The sequence below is a fragment of the Fulvia fulva genome, chromosome 6, assembly GCF_020509005.1.
Source record: "Fulvia fulva chromosome 6, complete sequence".
In the NCBI taxonomy this organism is placed as follows: Eukaryota; Fungi; Ascomycota; class Dothideomycetes; order Mycosphaerellales; family Mycosphaerellaceae; genus Fulvia; species Fulvia fulva.
In genome coordinates, this window is record NC_063017.1 from 1,292,813 (window position 1) to 1,311,554 (window position 18,742).

Genomic DNA, 18,742 nt, shown 5'->3' on the forward strand with positions numbered 1-18,742 from the left:
TAGACGTAGTGAGCCTCTAGTATAATACTATATTCTGTTTAGCTTTCCGTAATATTGCCTATACGTACTTCCTCTACCGTAGCGCCGGGTCTACCTATAGTCCGAGGATCCTAAGCTAATCTACCGGGTTAGTCGTATACCTCTATATCTAGATAGAAGCTTATATATTGTAGAACCGTAGCCGGCGCGTAAAGTGTATTAGATTGTACTTTTCTAGGGCAATCCGAGCCCCGTACCTCGTAGCCTAGTCCTCGTAGATCTTGTACTTCTCTTCTAGTAGCCTATAGTTCTCCTTAGTCGAGGAAGACTACGCTAGGATATTCGTGTCGTCTACGAAGCCGCTCGTAGCGGTGTTCTAGGATTCTAGGGCTAGGAGTAGCGTCGCTATAAAGAAGAGGAATAGAATAGGTACTAGCCTTAAGCCTTACGGGATTCTAGTATAGACTGCTTAAAATAGGCTTCTATACTAGCCGACTAGGATCGACGTGCTACGGTTTTAGAGGTAGGACCGTACGAAGTTAATAAGCCACTTAGGGAGTCCTTTCGACCTTAGGATATAGAGTAGCCGCGGGTATAATACGTAGTCAAAGGCTCCCGATATGTCTAGGCTAAGTAAGGATGCCACCTTGTCCCTATTCTTATACTAGATAGCCTTTACCTAAGAGGTAATAAGTTCTATCGCGGATAGCGTCGATCGCTATAGGCGCGTACCTATCTAGGTGTCCGGGAGTAGGGAGTATTCCTCTACCGCCTCGGAGAGTCTCGTTATAACTAGCTTCTTAAGCGCCTTCCTAAGAGTATTAAGGAGCGTAATTAGGCGGTACGACTTTACCTACGTATAGTCTTCCTTTTGCGGCTTACGTAGGACTACTATCGTCGATTGTTAAAATACTATCGGGTAGTATCCGGTCTATAGGTAGGCGTTAAAGATCGCTATAACTACTAGGGCTAGTTGATCTCTATACTTCTTTAGTAGCTTGTTTAGAATCCTATCCGGCCCCGGGGCTTTCTTCGCCGGCAACTTCCTAAGTATAGCGGCAACTTCTCCCTCGGACACCTCCTATCGGACCGCGATACTAGGGGCTAGGGGAGTAGAGCTATTTATGTCGCTTAGATTAGCCTCGACTAAGGGCGGGAAGAACTTACTAGCTAGTAGACGCGCCTTAGCCTCGGGGTCGCTCACCGGGCTACTAGGCGATTATAGCGCTAGGATAGAGAAGGAGGGGCCCTATATAGGGTCCTATCGGGCCTATTTCGCTAACTTCTACATCCTCGCTAGCTTGCCGGCGATTTCTTCTACTATAGCCCTCTAGCTAACTACTTTCTCCCTCCGTATTATAGCTTTCTTCTATTAGTATGCCTCCCTATATACGTTCTAGGCCTCCTCGCTATAGCTACTCGTCTATACCCGGCGGGCTCTCCTTACTTCTCTTACTACCGTAGTATACTTTAGCGTCTAGTATAGTTTAGACTATGTCGTTAGTTAGGTAAGCGGAACGTAAAGTAAGGTCGCTTTTCTTATTTCGTCTATTAACCCTTAGACTGCCTCGTCTATCCCGTCTTTACTAATGTATTACTACTACGTAATCTAGACTAGCCTCTCGGAGTTATCGAGGTACGCCTAGATATTGGCCTAGTAGGCCTTTCCCTAGTTTAGCTTAGGGGTTCTCGCTAGTATACGTTATATCTATATCGTAATAGAGGTCCTGACTAGTATGTGGTCTAATGACGCCTCGAGTACAGATTCGATCCTATAGTAGGTTACCGTATAGTAGTAGCTATCTAAGATCTAGGAGAGGTCGATCGTGCCTTAGAGTCCCCCTCTCTTCTAGGTACCTAGGTCCTTCGGGGTATTAAGGGCAATTACGTTACTCGCTATCAAGTCGAGTACTTCGTCGGCTATAGGGTACGGCTATATAAGGCTTTCCTAGGAAGGGTAGTATACGTTAAAGTCTCCTACTACGATATAGCACCCTTGTCTCTTAAGCGTACTATCTAGGTGTCTATAGACCCCTAGGTCGCGGCTAGACCTCGAGGCTAGCGGTTGTATATATAGGTTGTATATCTAGGTACTACCTACGTAGAGGGAGGTAATATCGCTCCCGCCTTCTTTGTCTACGTAGTATACTACCTCCTAGTCGGATTCTAGTATGTCCTTACTGATATAGAAGCACGTACGGGGTCTACCGTTACCTCGTAGGCATATCGTATAGCCTAGTAACTTATAGGTCGTTAGTCTCTTATAGTACGGGTTAATCTATAGCTCCTAGATTACTAGGACGTAGTAGACGTACGGGTCCGCCTCGTGTAGGAAATTGTTCTAGACTATATCCTTGCTATAGTTAACGTTATACTAGATAATACTAAGTGTATCGAGGCTAGTTATCGGCATCGACAATTATTTCCTCTATAGCGTCCTATGTCCTACTACCTTATACGTCCTAGTCTACGCCTATCGGCTATATACTAAAGGGGAGCCGGGCCTAGTTAGATTTCCTCGCCGTAGCTAGTAGGGCGCGTGGCCTCCCGTACGCCCTAGGTTACGTATCCTTTATATCGTTCTCGGCCCTAGGGCGCTTATGCCCGACCGCCGCTAGCTAGTTCCGGTATAGGCTAGCCTTACGGTCGCCGTAGAATCTTAGGGCGACGGTTCTGTTTATGATTGCCTTGTTTTTCGCTAGTTTCCGCTATAGGCATTCCGCGCTATACGATAGGTAGTACCCCGGACAGTTCGCGTACCGTCTCGTAGCCGATATATAGTCCCTAGATATATAGTCTCCTATATAGTTCGAGTAGTCCTACTTATTTATACACGTATAGGTTTAGTGTCTATACTGTTAGCATTTGAAGCATTAGAGGACACGAAAGAGTAAGGAGTGCTTTTCTACTATCTTAAGGCTATATTACTAGATCAGGCCTTGTTCTATCGCTAGATCCGCCGCTTTCGCGTCTTATAGCTATACTATTAGCGCCGAGGCCTTCTTGCCTTCTAGCCATTTCCTATAGAGCCAAGTCGCCTTCTGGATTAGAGAGTTAAGAGTGACCGGGTTGTCCTCTTAGAGAGTACGTAGGTGACCTTAGTTAGTTAGGTCGAACTCCTTAGGTATATCGTAGACTAGGATCGTAAATTGCTTCGTTAAGACCTTCGCTAATACCGTAACCTTAGATGCCCACTATAGCTATACCTCTAGGTGCCTCCTAGTAGTAGTAGAGCTAGTATAGATCTATAGAGTGCCGTTAGACTATTAGGTCACTACGACTACCCCTAGTTAGTTAATTCGTTAGGCGAGCTCCTTATTCGATAGCTTCGTAACTTCGGCCTAGTCTTCCTTTGCTATAATACGGATCGTGACTACATCGTGCGTTAGGCGGGGACCTAGTACCGATGCCGCGACCTATACCTAGCTATAGGGGTGTTGATTCCGGGTGGCCTTACTAATCGCCTAGGACGTCGTCCTTATTTCTTATTATCCTCGGTAATACGACAGTATAAGCGCCGTACGTAGCTAAGTGATCATTACCTATAGAGACCGGTATAGGAGCTAATCGTTAGTTTCTATACTTTTTGCGTCCTCTATAAGTTGCTACTAGTTGTCTTAGGGGAGCTTCGCCTATAGAGCCGTAGGCGCCGTCCGTACCGTAGCCTAGGCTACTATTGCCTAGGAGCTGCCTAATGTAGCTCGGCACCTCCGCGGCGTTTAGAGCTAAAGAAATAGGGTAAAGAAAACTTTAAGCTATCTACTCTAATAGTAGGATATAGCCTCGAAGATAGGTACCTTCGGTAGTAGAATAGGCGGCTTCGTCGTCGTATCCGTCGTCGGGTTTCTAATAGGTACTATTATAACTATAGTAGTACGGAATTCTAGGCTAATAGGTGCCCCGCGATACTATTCGTATCTACGTATAATTACCGGAAAACCTTTAGCTAGAATATACTATAGTAGCGGTATATATCCTCTAGCTATCCCCTATCTAGTCAAAGGCCTAGAAGACCCTATTCGAATTAGTAATAGGACGAATTCTAAACGTAGGTCATATAGTAGTATATAGCCCCCTTATATACGTATTTATCTATAGACTAGATTAGCCTAGTAAGAGCGAGAAACCTTAAGAGAGACCGCTTATAGGCTACCTTATAGGATACGACTCTACTAATATCTACCGTATATAGGACCTATTAAAAGATAGGGTTATACGAGTTAAGGACGTCCTCTTCGATAAGACTACATTCTATAACCTATTACGCCTAATAGTAGGGTATACGACCCCTATCGAGAATATTATAGTAGCGGAACCGGCTAAAGAGCCTAAATAATACTACGACCTATATATTGCTTATTACGAGCAAGATATAGTATAGGCTAAGGGAGTAGAAGAATAGTCTTAGTAGCCGTATACCTAATAGCCTCGAGACGCCTACTTAAAGCTCCTTAGGTAAGAACTATACTAGCCGTAATACCGCGAGTTAGTAATATATAACTAAAATTTAGCTATTTCTGAGATAGGGTTTAGTAAACCTTAACTTTCTAATAGTAGTTTCCGGCTACCTAATTAGCTATTCACAAAGGATATAGTAGTAGCTACTAGTCTCTACGACTAGGTCAACTCCGTAGAGTTTTTAGTAGCTAAAAAGGGCGTAGAGAACTTTATATATATTTACCGGTCCCCGGACCGGCAAATCGAGTACGTAATAGATTACGTAACTTATATAAGGGCGCGCGTACTATAGGGTCCGAATGAGATAGTTATTGTTCTACGAAGCTACGAAAGAGGAGCGCGAGGCGCGGCGAAGTTATAAAGCAAAGCTAAGCCGCGCTAACCCGATACAGAAGGTCCGCGGTTTAGCCGGGCCGACGTAGCTATAGTAAGGGGTCGCGGGCTGCCCGTGACAGTACCCCCCCTCCTAAAACACGCCTTAGTCCTCTAAGCGTTATCCACCTTATAAGGCTACTTACCTATCGAGCTCTATAATCGCGCGAACGCCTAATTATCCTCTAGTACCCTGTCGTTATCCGATAACATCGCATTCGCTCTATTAAGACTATCCTCGACCGGCTTCCTTTAAGAAACATGTTGCCTAGTTAGCTAGCTTACCCTAGATCTAAGTCTGTCTTCGGCTCGTACTCGCGTATAATCCTTATGACTAAAGTTAGGTATTATTATAGGCTCTATAGGCTCTACTCGAGTATCGAATATATACGGAGTAGATTCTATTAGAGGTAAGGCTCGAGGCGACTTATTTGTAACGGTGTCTTTCGGAATGACCCTAATCGTGTTAAGCCCGAGCACCTTAGTAGCTAGTAGGGACTAGTCAGATAGAGCTACAAAGTCTATAGGCGTAGATAACTCCGGCCGGTTATAGTAAAAGTCTATAATAGCGGCGGCTACGTATTTAAGTATGTCCTCTATAGGTTACTAGGTCTTACTATCCTCCTCGTTCTAATATCTAGCCTATTTCACCTTATACTATATATCTACCTTACGCTTATACCCCTTCTTTACCTTACCTACCCGCTTACGGGTATATATATTAAGGATCCTTTCTACCTCGTATATATACGTAGGTACTGCTACTATATCGGCTACTATATTAGCCTCGGTAGTGTTAGGTTCGATAGTTATCGGTAGTAGCGGCGCTAGATACTACCCTTTAAGTAGTAGGAAATCGAGGTGGTCGGCTCGTTATAGTAGTAAGGTATAGAAGTAGTTATTAAGTCCTACTAGAGCGTCTAATAGTTTTAGTCGATAAGAGAGTCTAGCCGGCATGACTTCCGTAATCTAGTAAGGGCCGGCATATCTCCTATCTAGCTTCTTAGATAGTCGAGTCGTACGGATGTTCTTAGTACTAAGATATACCTAATTACCTACCTTATAGTCTAGAGGAATACTTTGGTAGCGGTTTGCTACTTCTACTTAGAGAGCTTATAACATTCGTATATTCTCTTAAAGGTACTTATAAAGCTCGCAAATTCGACGTATAAAGGTTTCTACTGATCGCGTATCTAGTCGCTAGAGAGTAGTTAGTCCTCCCTCCTTTCTAGCGTTTAGGTCAACTCGCTCTATAAACTTAGAGTTATAGCCTAAGGTAGCGTAGAACGGCGATATACTAGTAGTCTTAGACAGGTGATTATTGATCGCGAAGTAAGTAAGGCATAGCTATTCTACCTAGTCATCCTATACCTTATTAGTAAATATACGGAGATACTGTTCTATCGCCTAGTTAGTACGTTCTAACGGTCTATTAGTTTCTAGGTAATACGAAGAACTTAGCTTACGATTTGTACGGAGCATCTTATAGAGTTTCTTCTAGAAGGTAGCAACCTACTACTTACTACGGTCTAATATAATAGTATTAAGAAACCCGCGCCGACAGAATATATATTTAAGGAAAAGCCTTGCCGTATTCTATACTATTATCGCGCTAATAGGGATCAGCTCGACTTCCTTAGTAAGCCTATTAGTAACGGTCATAATGTTATTATAGACTATACCGTCAAGAGTACTGTCTAGGAGTCCGATAACGAAGTCGACTATAATATATTTCTAAGGCCGATCTAGAATAGGAAGTGGCTATAGTAATCCTAGTAGCTAGGAGTGTAGAGATTTTGTTATACGGTAGGTACGGCAATTCGCGGTGTATCTACGTATAGATCTCGCTAATCTAGGCTAGTAGAATTCACGTACTACGAGTTCATAAGTACGAGCTCGTCCTAGATAGCCTACTACTAGAGCGTTATAGTTTATCTTGATTATCCTAGTCTATAAAGCTTAGTAATTTAGTACCTATAAGCTCTAGCCGTCGTATTAATTTCGAATATATAGTAGGTCGCTATCTACTTTATAGTATACTAGGTGAATCTTCGCTCTCTATAGTAGTATAGGAGTACGGTCTTTTATAGGTCCTTAATCGCGGTCTTAAGCTCATTATCGGTTACGTACGCCGTCGATATTCAATACTCGAGTTCGGCTTCCCGCTAACTTTTACGCGTCGCCGGTTATTTAGTAGGCGTATCTCGTTCTATAGGTATAAACTCTTTAGCTTTAGGGTTCAGCTATACTAGTTCCTCTTCCTCCGGCGTATCTTCTACTATTACCTATAGTAAGGCGATCTTAAGGAATCGCTTAGGAGGTAGTAATGTCTAATACTAATACTAGTTCCGAGGGTCGTCCACCCCCTACGGAAGGTCCTAGCTACGTCTCGTTAGGCTGTCTAGCTTTATACCTTAAAGTCCTAGACGGTATATTATCTTGAAGTTGAACTATAACAAGAACTTAGCCTAACGCGCTTGTCGCCGATTTAGCTACTTTATCTTCATAAAGTATTCTAGGTTCTTATAGTCGGTATAAATCTTAACTAGCTATAAGTCCTTATTATCTACTTCGTAGGCGAGCTAGGGTCTCTATTCCTTAAAAGCCTTGATAATAGCTAATAGTTCCTTATTATAGATTTTATAATTGCACTCCTATAGACTCAACTTCTTCGAGTCGAAGGCTATAGGATGTAGTATACCGTTCTCGTTATACTACGAAAGCACGCCGGCGTTTATAAAATCTGAAGAATCTATCTCTACTACTATTTCCCTACCTAGTATATAATGTACGAGCATACCGGCTTTACTAAACGTAGCTTTGAAATTGTTAAAGGCTCGTTAGTAATCTAGTGACTACTAATTTCTTCTGTTCTTATGATTACTTAGTCCGTCCGACTTGGTCAGGTTTATAAGAGGAGTAGCTATACGCGGAAATGCTTCGATGAACCGCCTATAGAAGTTAGTAAATCCAAGGAAGGCCTATTTATCCTTTAGGTTCTTAGGAGCTTCCTATGTCTGAATATATTCGAGTTTCTCGGGGTCTATCTCGATACTGTTAGGCGTTATAATTAGCCTAAGATACTTTACCTTCTATTAGTAGAATTCGCTTTTGTCGATGTCTACTATAAGTCCTATATCGCGTAGCTTAGTAAGAACCTTCCGTACGTGTTTAATGTGCTCCTCTAAGGTGTTACTAAAGATAAGTACGTTATCTAGGTAGGCCGACACAAAGTCGTCTAGGTGTTCTTATAAGACCTTATTAATGTATAATTAGAACGATACTAGTCCGTTATACAAGCCGAATGGCAACACTAGACACTCGTAGATGCCGTATCGTGTCGCAAACGCCGTTAACTACTCGTGCCCTTTAGCTATCCGTAACTTGTTAAAGGCTACTATAATGTCTAGCTTCGTAAAGTACTTCTTGCCGTATATACGGTTAAGCGTCTCTTATATTAAGGGAATCGGATACCGGTTCTTAATAGTGATCGTATTTAATCCTCTATAGTCGATATAAACACGTAGCCTACCTCTAGGCTTACGTACTACTAGTACTAGTATAGGAGACTAGCTCGTCTTTTGCCCTACTTTCCGTACCTTCCCTTTAGATATTTACTCGTCTAGCCATTTCTTAACTACCTCGTTCTCCTTCTTAGCTAGGCCGTAGGGCTTACGGTATAGTAGCTCTTATAGACTATTAGGCTTAATGTGAATCTCATGATCTACGCCTAGTCGGTAAGGTAGGAGTCCTTTATAATCCTTAGCTAAGAAAGCGTCCGTAATATTATAGTATATCGGCGGTAACTTCTCCTTCGGGTTATAATTAAACTGCTTGTTTAAAAATTGGTCCAGATTATTAGTAGCTATTACACTTAGCTTAAGCTCTCCGCCGTCGCTCTTACGCCTAGTAGGCATAATGTAGAAGCACTTAGCCCTAGGCCGGTACGCGTACATCCCCTACGCGCGTTAAGAAACGCCCTAGTAGTCTACTTCTTCATCGTCTATGTCTTCTAGGTTATATAATAAGACGTTCAGCTCTACCCCTCCTACTATAAAGCTCGCTACTTCTCTAGTAAAGGGCTCTAGTCCGTACCGTACTAGTGCCTACTTCTTCTTCTCGCGGTAGTTTAGGGATTATACTATTGTCGATGTCTTATTCTATAGATAGTGACCAAAGTAGTAATCCGATCTGAATGCTACCTCGTCTATCTCCTAGAAGATGTTTAGGTTATACGCTATAAGCTATAGTAGGCTAAAGACGATGTCGTATTCGAGTTCGGTAACGTAGTATAACATTTGCTCGTAATAATCGCCGATAACTACGTCTATAAGGGCCGCGTATATAATCTGCCGTATAGTGGCCATTCTATCTCCTAGTATTAGTCGTCGGCTTTACGTCAAAGGGATCAGGGGTATTGTGTATTTGCGTGTGAATTTCTAGTTAAGAAAGAGAGAGGTAGAAGTAGAATCTATAAGGCCTCGAGCCTTTCTATATTATATTATTACGGGTAACACTATATAAGGGTATATAGCTAGCTGTTGTTTATCTAGTACGTATGCCGATATCTTAAGCTCCTTACTATAGTCTGTTACCGTCTCTTATATTCCGTGTCTCTTAATCTTATACTCTTTCTGTCCTAGGAAGTTCGGGTGACCGCTATCTACTACGCTTAGGTAGCGGTCGTGCCATTTGCCTAGTACGGATCGGCGGCTAGGGAACTGAGGTTTACGTTCGGATTCGGCGTAGTATTACGTAGACGCGGTAGGCGGTAGTCGCTATCGTACCTATATATTAGGTATTTAGGGTTAGTCGATACGTAAGAACCTATACGGTAGCGGTAGTACTTACCCTACTTCTTAAGGTCTTCGCGCTACTTACGGTTAAGCGTAGGTAGGTTCTATAGATATGTCGGTAGATCCTCCTTCTTCTTAGTACTAGCGTCCTATAGTAGGCGCTATACTAAGGCACCTACTATACCGGTAGCGGTACCGGTAACTACGTTACCGTTATTCTAGTTATTCTAGCCGCTATTACCGTTCGAGTTGCTATTACTACGGGGGCGCTCCCTCTACGGGTATAGTCGATCTGTCTCGTAGAAGCTCTCGTCTAGTATAATATACTCCTCGATAACGTCTTATATACTATCTAGGCGGCGGTCGACTTCGCGGTCGCCGAAGGTCTTAATAAAGTACTTACGGTTTGGTCGGTTACGGAATAGTATAAGCTCGGTCTTATTGGTCTATAATATCTAGGCGCGTAACTTCGAGTAGCGGGTATAGAAGGCTATAAAGGTTTCGCCTTATTCTTACTTATAGGTAGTAATATTAACTATAGCCTTAGTTCCTTTATTACGTATACTATATTAGCGTATTATCTAATCTAACAACTCTTCTCTAGTCTTAAACTCGTTAAAGGACTACTGTCTAGGCATAGGGATCCTCGGCTTAATGCTTCGCTAAGGATCACCTTACGTCTATCTATATACGAAGCGTAGACTATCTACCTTAGTACGGAAGGTTACTATAGTTAGCTTTAGGAGAACACTACTATACTAGCTGTCGAAATTAGGGTTATTATCGTTCTTAAAGTGCTTAGGGTTAGGCACACCCTTACCGATCTCTATGCCGCGAGTAAGGGTGCGGTTAATAGTAAAGAGACGTTCTAGAAGGTTAACTAGTAGTGTCTAGGTACGGGTATTACGTATTCTCGAGTTACGACTATTATTAGGTCCTAGTCGCGGACGGTCGTTATTACGTCTCCGGCTATTATTACTACGGTCATCGTCGTCTCTATTATTATTACTACTACCGCTACCGCTACCTCTACTAGTAGCTTCGCGATACCTACGTAATAGCTACTCGAGTAAGGTCTCGCGTAGGCGGGAACGAGAAGGTCGGCGGCCTAAGCGGCCCCTACCTCCGTTCTATATAGTGTCTCCTACCTTAAGCCGAGCCTTTAGGTTATCGACTTCTTGTTATAGGGCCTAGTTCTTCGCCTTAGCATCTTGTGCCTTCTTCTTCTCCTTCTCGTAGATCTCGCTAAACTACTTATATAGGTTATTAGCTTCCTTATATTTCTTCCCTAGCTCTTATAACTTAGCTAGGTCGTAATCCTTCTTGCTCTTAAGATCTACTACCATTTTCTATATAACAAGCTCTTCACTTCGTAGCATCTTATAGATGCGGTCGTATTCGGTGTATAGCGTAGTGTACTAGGTGTTCTAGAGGTCATTAGCTCGCTCTATTATATCGAGTTGTCTACCCTTAGTAATCGCCGTGTTAACTACTTATAGCACGAAGTCGTAGGTGGTCCTCGGGTGTTAGGATATAAGGGTCGTAAGGTTGTCTAGGGTAACATTCTAGTATTCGGATGCAAGAATGTGTTCTACCTTGTCGAGTAATAGATACACCTCGTCTAGGTCGCCGCCTAGGTTCTCTTCGAGCTTAAACTCGAACAGTTCTATAAAGTCAATCTTACTACCTTCTTCTCGCTCGAAGGCCTTCTAGTAAGCTTTATTAATCTCTTGTTATAGCGCGACACCGGTGTCTACTATAACCCGCTAGTTGTCGTCCTATGTCTAACTCTAAGGAAAAGAGGAGAGGTCGGGGAAAAGAGATATACGCTACTTACTTTTACCCTTAGGCTTAGGTAGCGGTAGTATACCGCCGTTCGCTGTTTATAAAGTTATATTGTCTAGGTTCGGGGGAGGCGTAACGGTGCCTATATCGTGACTATCTACGAGCGCGCGGCCACTTACTAATAGTATCGCCGCGTTACGTTCTCTAGGTATCTACGCGCTATACGCCTTACCGTGTTCTATGTTCTAATACGACTCTACGCGTTCTCGAGTTCTACGGTTCTGTCTATTCCTATTATTACGCGTCCCTTACCTAGATCCGCGATCTAGGTAGGGTAGTAGAACAAACTATAAGGGCGCGCGTACTATAGGGTCCGAACGAGATAGTTATTATTCTACGAAGCTACGAAAGAGGAGCGCGAGGCGCGGCGAAGTTATAAAGCAAAGCTAAGCCGCGCTAACCCGATATAGAAGGTCCGCGGTTTAGCCGGGCCGACGTAGCTATAGTGAGGGGTCGCGGGCTGCCCGTGACACTTAAGACAATATATAGTAGTTAGTATATAATACTACTAACTACTACGATACCCTATAGTAGTAGATAATAGATGCCCTTACCGTAGGAGACCGTAAGGAGATTATAGGCAATACGGACCCTAATCGCGAGCTATATCTATTAATATTTATACTACTAGAAGATATGTTAACAAACAACGCGTCTAATACACTACTCATCTCTATAGATCTAGAGCTCTATATACTAGAGGAGTCTAACTATATATATATATATATAACGTGCTTTACTACCGAGCGGGCTATACTACCGAGCGGGCCCTTTTTACTAAGAACTATACCACTTCTATAGATATAGCTATATAACTACTATTATAGCGTTTATTGTCTTTAAACGACGCCGAACTGACCTTAGCTGTCTAGGCCACGAAACGCGACGCGACAATTACGAATCGACTTACTATAAAGGTATACAACGCGTCTCGAACTACACTAGGGTATCGATTAAATAGACAACCTCCTCGGAGTAACTACGAGCCTAATTCGAAGAAGCTTATATAGCTAGAAGAGAGAGTAATACTTAAGTATATACTCGAGCTAGATCTTAGAGGTTTCCCGCTATTAAAGGCTAGTATACGAGCAATAGCCGATTTATTACTATAAGAGAAGGGTCTTAAGCCCGCTAGTCTTAATTAGATAGACAGGTTTATAAGGCGGCATCGTGAGCTAGAGGTTCGTATAACACGTAGATACGATCGTTAGCGAGCCCTAATAGAAGATCTAGACGTTATCGAGAAGTAGTTCTTACTTATACGTAATATAAAGTAGAAGTATAGTATCCTTAACTAGGGCACCTATAACTTCGACAAGATAGTGTTTATAATAGGTGTCATTACGTCTTAGAGCGTCGTTACGGGTTCGGAAAGGTGTAGTAGAAAGAGGAAGGTCTTTTAATAGGGTAATAGAGAGGGAGTAGAGAGATAGCGTATTAGATAGCTCTTATACGAAGCGAGATTAGTAAGCTACGTAAGTCTAACGAGGCCCTTATATAGCGGAAAGCACGAAAGCGCAAGTACATTTAGTCTAGAGGGTCTCTAACCTTTGATAAGGCGTCGTAATTAATACCTCTAGAGGATACTAGGAGGTAGGAAGTAAGTAGAGAGTCGCTAGATAGTGTTCGGCTAGTACTAAGGCTACGACGCTATAAGCAATATAGCGAGTCGGGGTATAACGTACGTACCTATCAAGTAGACTTACTAGATAGCAAAGAAGCTAAAGAGGAATTGTCCTCCTAGTAACGATTCTATAGGATGTCGTCGTGTTAAGATACCGTCGTAATTAAAGTAGAAGTAGTATAGTTCTTAGTAAAAGTAGCCCGCTCGGTAGTATAGCCCGCTCGGTAGTAAAGCACGTTATATATATTGTTTATTATGCTATTATAGAGCCTATTAGCCTATATAGCTATACTACCTACTTCTAGTTATAAAGGGGAAACTCGTATTATAGAGTAAAAACCCCCTCTCCTCTCCTATACGTTCTTAACCTTACCTTCTTTCGTATTTTCCTTATTAGAGGTATACTAGTGTTATAGGCCTACCCTAATAACTACCTTGTCTGTACCCTCTTAACCTCCCGCCTCTTCTCTATCTACTCCTCCGTCTCGCTAGCTAGCGCGAACTGTTTAAGAAAGCCCTACTATACTATCTACTATACTATCCGTCTTACGTCTCGCTTATCCGTTACGATTAACTAGTAGTCGCGTCTTACTACCTTAGCTCTCTACTAGCCTCGTCCTTCTACCTATTACGGGCACTATAGTATTATATGCTCCGGGTTCTATAACGGGTAGTTATACTAGTATAGTAGGCTATATACGTCCGGCACTTTCCTTCTATATAGGTAGGCCCTTAACCCGATATGTTCGGACCTAATCTATATCGTAATACTTACTTCGGCCCTTATTATGTCACGGTAGAGTAGGTAGTTATGTCTCTAGAAGGGGCGTAAGGCTAGGGGTCCTCGATTTAGTAGGGGATTCTCTTTCTATTCCTGTTCCTAAAGGTAGCCCGCTACCTACTCTACGAGGCTTTACGTCTTTACCTTATTACCCTTTTTCCTCCGTACCTTTTCCTCCTCCTCCTTCCTCTCTAGCTACTCCTAGGTTCGCTTAACGACTTTAAACGTACGTAGGTCGTCTTACTTTTAGCTTTAACGTACCCTAAGGCTAGGTAGTCGGTCGTACCTACTAGCGATCTTCTCCGTAGAGTCCCGAATAGCTTATTATACTAGATAATCCGCCGTCTTCTTAGGGTCTTCTCTCCGTATTTTAGGGCGATATAACCGTACTATTAGTATTAGAAGTATTGTAGTACCCTATAGCTACTCTAATAGATCTCCGTGTCTATTCGCTCGTAGTTCTAGAATAGCCTATTGTCTAGTATCTAGTTAGCTTGTTCCGCTGTCTCTACCTAGATAATAAGCGATAAATACGTCTTCTCTCGGTCTACTATCTTATATAGCTATACCGCCTTCGTTAGTCGTACTCCTAGGGAGGTGTTCTAGTTCTATACTTAGAGGTAGGGAAGGTCTTCGACCTTAAATGTCCTAGGGACCCGGTAGGCGATAACGGTAAACTATTGGTAGGAGACTCGTACCGACTTCGCGACTTTAGTAGTCTACTCCTTATAGGTCTCTAGTTTTCGTCTATTAGACTCTTATACGGTAAAGAGTCTCACTACGCCTATTGCCTCTACCCTCGCTCTAACTACCTCCTTCTAGCCGATTCTATCGACAATCTCTTTGCTTATTAGGGCTACGATTTCTTATTTCTCCGCCGGATTAGTAATATATAGGCGTACCGCCTTACTTGCCTTTAGAGGGGGTTAATTCTTACCTACTACTACTATTACCTATATAGTTAGTCTCTAGGCTGCCTTCTATATTACTTATTAGATTGTCTTCGGGATTTAGTATAATAGCGCTTTTAGCGCTCCTAGTAGCTATACTATAGTGTTCTTATATATCCGGGCTAGGTGTTCGTTATCCCCTAGTAACTTTTCCGCCTCCGTATATAGGGTCGTCTACGCTATATTATTAGTCGTTAGCCTCTACTTTCTATATAGTAGGCCTTAGCTTATGTCCTAGGTTTTTTCTTAGTTTGTTCCCCGGTTTAGCTCTTAGTATAGAATATTCGTAAGGCTATAGCTCTCGTTAGTTACTATCCTTCGCTACTATTCGGGGTCGCGCTTCCTAATTAGGTAGTTGTCCTCTACAACTCTATAATCCTAGAGTCTGCCTTTAGGGGAACGGAACCTTAGTTTTAGGGTTCTTTATACTACGATTACGCCGCCGCTAGCGTAGGCGGGTCGCTACTACTTAAGTAGATTACTCGTCTTAATAAGGGCTATCGAATAAATAGTCCTCGTAGATATTCCGCTCTCTTCGCCTTTTCTCTATTACGGTATATATAGTATACTTACTATAATATATAAGTAACGGTAACTATCTAGGGTTACCTAACGAAGCCCTCTCTCGAATTACGAGTCCTAGGAATCTAGCTAGACCCTATACTTAGCTAGAACCCCTAGATTAGGAAAGCCTAGAATAGAGCCTAGGTTAATAAGGTTATAAAAACTAGACTTATAACGTTAATATAGGGAGCTACGTTTAATAAGGTAAGGATTATATATAAGACGATCGTAAAACTAGTAATGCTCTACGGGGCCTAGATATAGGGGATAGGAGGAGTAGGCAAACCGATCCCGAAGCGGATAGGGGGACCCCTAAACCGGACTTAGGCCGCGAACCTTAGACGGATACTAGGAGCCTATAAGATAATGCTAACGAGAGTAGTAGAGGTAGAGATAGGGTCCCCCCCGATTAAATATTACATTAAGGGAATAAGGATCTAATACGCTAGGAAGACGGCGGATTATCTAGTATAATAAGCTATTCGGGACTCTACGGAGAAGATCGCTAGTAGGTACGACCGACTACCTAGCCTTAGGGTACGTTAAAGCTAAAAGTAAGACGACCTACGTACGTTTAAAGTCGTTAAGCGAACCTAGGAGTAGCTAGAGAGGAAGGAGGAGGAGGAAAAGGTACGGAGGAAAAAGGGTAATAAGGTAAAGACGTAAAGCCTCGTAGAGTAGGTAGCGGGCTACCTTTAGGAACAGGAATAGAAAGAGAATCCCCTACTAAATCGAGGACCCCTAGCCTTACGCCCCTTCTAGAGACATAACTACCTACTCTACCGTGACATAATAAGGGCCGAAGTAAGTATTACGATATAGATTAGGTCCGAACATATCGGGTTAAGGGCCTACCTATATAGAAGGAAAGTGCCGGACGTATATAGCCTACTATACTAGTATAACTACCCGTTATAGAACCCGGAGCATATAATACTATAGTGCCCGTAATAGGTAGAAGGACGAGGCTAGTAGAGAGCTAAGGTAGTAAGACGCGACTACTAGTTAATCGTAACGGATAAGCGAGACGTAAGACGGATAGTATAGTAGATAGTATAGTAGGGCTTTCTTAAACAGTTCGCGCTAGCTAGCGAGACGGAGGAGTAGATAGAGAAGAGGCGGGAGGTTAAGAGGGTACAGACAAGGTAGTTATTAGGGTAGGCCTATAACACTAGTATACCTCTAATAAGGAAAATACGAAAGAAGGTAAGGTTAAGAACGTATAGGAGAGGAGAGGGGGTTTTTACTCTATAATACGAGTTTCCCCTTTATAACTAGAAGTAGGTAGTATAGCTATATAGGCTAATAGGCTCTATAATAGCATAATAAACAATATATATAACGTGCTTTACTACCGAGCGGGCTATACTACCGAGCGGGCTACTTTTACTAAGAACTATACTACTTCTACTTTAATTACGACGGTATCTTAACACGACGACATCCTATAGAATCGTTACTAGGAGGACAATTCCTCTTTAGCTTCTTTGCTATCTAGTAAGTCTACTTGATAGGTACGTACGTTATACCCCGACTCGCTATATTGCTTATAGCGTCGTAGCCTTAGTACTAGCCGAACACTATCTAGCGACTCTCTACTTACTTCCTACCTCCTAGTATCCTCTAGAGGTATTAATTACGACGCCTTATCAAAGGTTAGAGACCCTCTAGACTAAATGTACTTGCGCTTTCGTGCTTTCCGCTATATAAGGGCCTCGTTAGACTTACGTAGCTTACTAATCTCGCTTCGTATAAGAGCTATCTAATACGCTATCTCTCTACTCCCTCTCTATTACCCTATTAAAAGACCTTCCTCTTTCTACTACACCTTTCCGAACCCGTAACGACGCTCTAAGACGTAATGACACCTATTATAAACACTATCTTGTCGAAGTTATAGGTGCCCTAGTTAAGGATACTATACTTCTACTTTATATTACGTATAAGTAAGAACTACTTCTCGATAACGTCTAGATCTTCTATTAGGGCTCGCTAACGATCGTATCTACGTGTTATACGAACCTCTAGCTCACGATGCCGCCTTATAAACCTGTCTATCTAATTAAGACTAGCGGGCTTAAGACCCTTCTCTTATAGTAATAAATCGGCTATTGCTCGTATACTAGCCTTTAATAGCGGGAAACCTCTAAGATCTAGCTCGAGTATATACTTAAGTATTACTCTCTCTTCTAGCTATATAAGCTTCTTCGAATTAGGCTCGTAGTTACTCCGAGGAGGTTGTCTATTTAATCGATACCCTAGTGTAGTTCGAGACGCGTTGTATACCTTTATAGTAAGTCGATTCGTAATTGTCGCGTCGCGTTTCGTGGCCTAGACAGCTAAGGTCAGTTCGGCGTCGTTTAAAGACAATAAACGCTATAATAGTAGTTATATAGCTATATCTATAGAAGTGGTATAGTTCTTAGTAAAAAGGGCCCGCTCGGTAGTATAGCCCGCTCGGTAGTAAAGCACGTTATATATATATATATAGTTAGACTCCTCTAGTATATAGAGCTCTAGATCTATAGAGATGAGTAGTGTATTAGACGCGTTGTTTGTTAACATATCTTCTAGTAGTATAAATATTAATAGATATAGCTCGCGATTAGGGTCCGTATTGCCTATAATCTCCTTACGGTCTCCTACGGTAAGGGCATCTATTATCTACTACTATAGGGTATCGTAGTAGTTAGTAGTATTATATACTAACTACTATATATTGTCTTAAGTGTCACGGGCAGCCCGCGACCCCTCACTATAGCTACGTCGGCCCGGCTAAACCGCGGACCTTCTATATCGGGTTAGCGCGGCTTAGCTTTGCTTTATAACTTCGCCGCGCCTCGCGCTCCTCTTTCGTAGCTTCGTAGAATAATAACTATCTCGTTCGGACCCTATAGTACGCGCGCCCTTATAGTTTGTTCTACTACCCTACCTAGATCGCGGATCTAGGTAAGGGACGCGTAATAATAGGAATAGACAGAACCGTAGAACTCGAGAACGCGTAGAGTCGTATTAGAACATAGAACACGGTAAGGCGTATAGCGCGTAGATACCTAGAGAACGTAACGCGGCGATACTATTAGTAAGTGGCCGCGCGCTCGTAGATAGTCACGATATAGGCACCGTTACGCCTCCCCCGAACCTAGACAATATAACTTTATAAACAGCGAACGGCGGTATACTACCGCTACCTAAGCCTAAGGGTAAAAGTAAGTAGCGTATATCTCTTTTCCCCGACCTCTCCTCTTTTCCTTAGAGTTAGACATAGGACGACAACTAGCGGGTTATAGTAGACACCGGTGTCGCGCTATAACAAGAGATTAATAAAGCTTACTAGAAGGCCTTCGAGCGAGAAGAAGGTAGTAAGATTGAC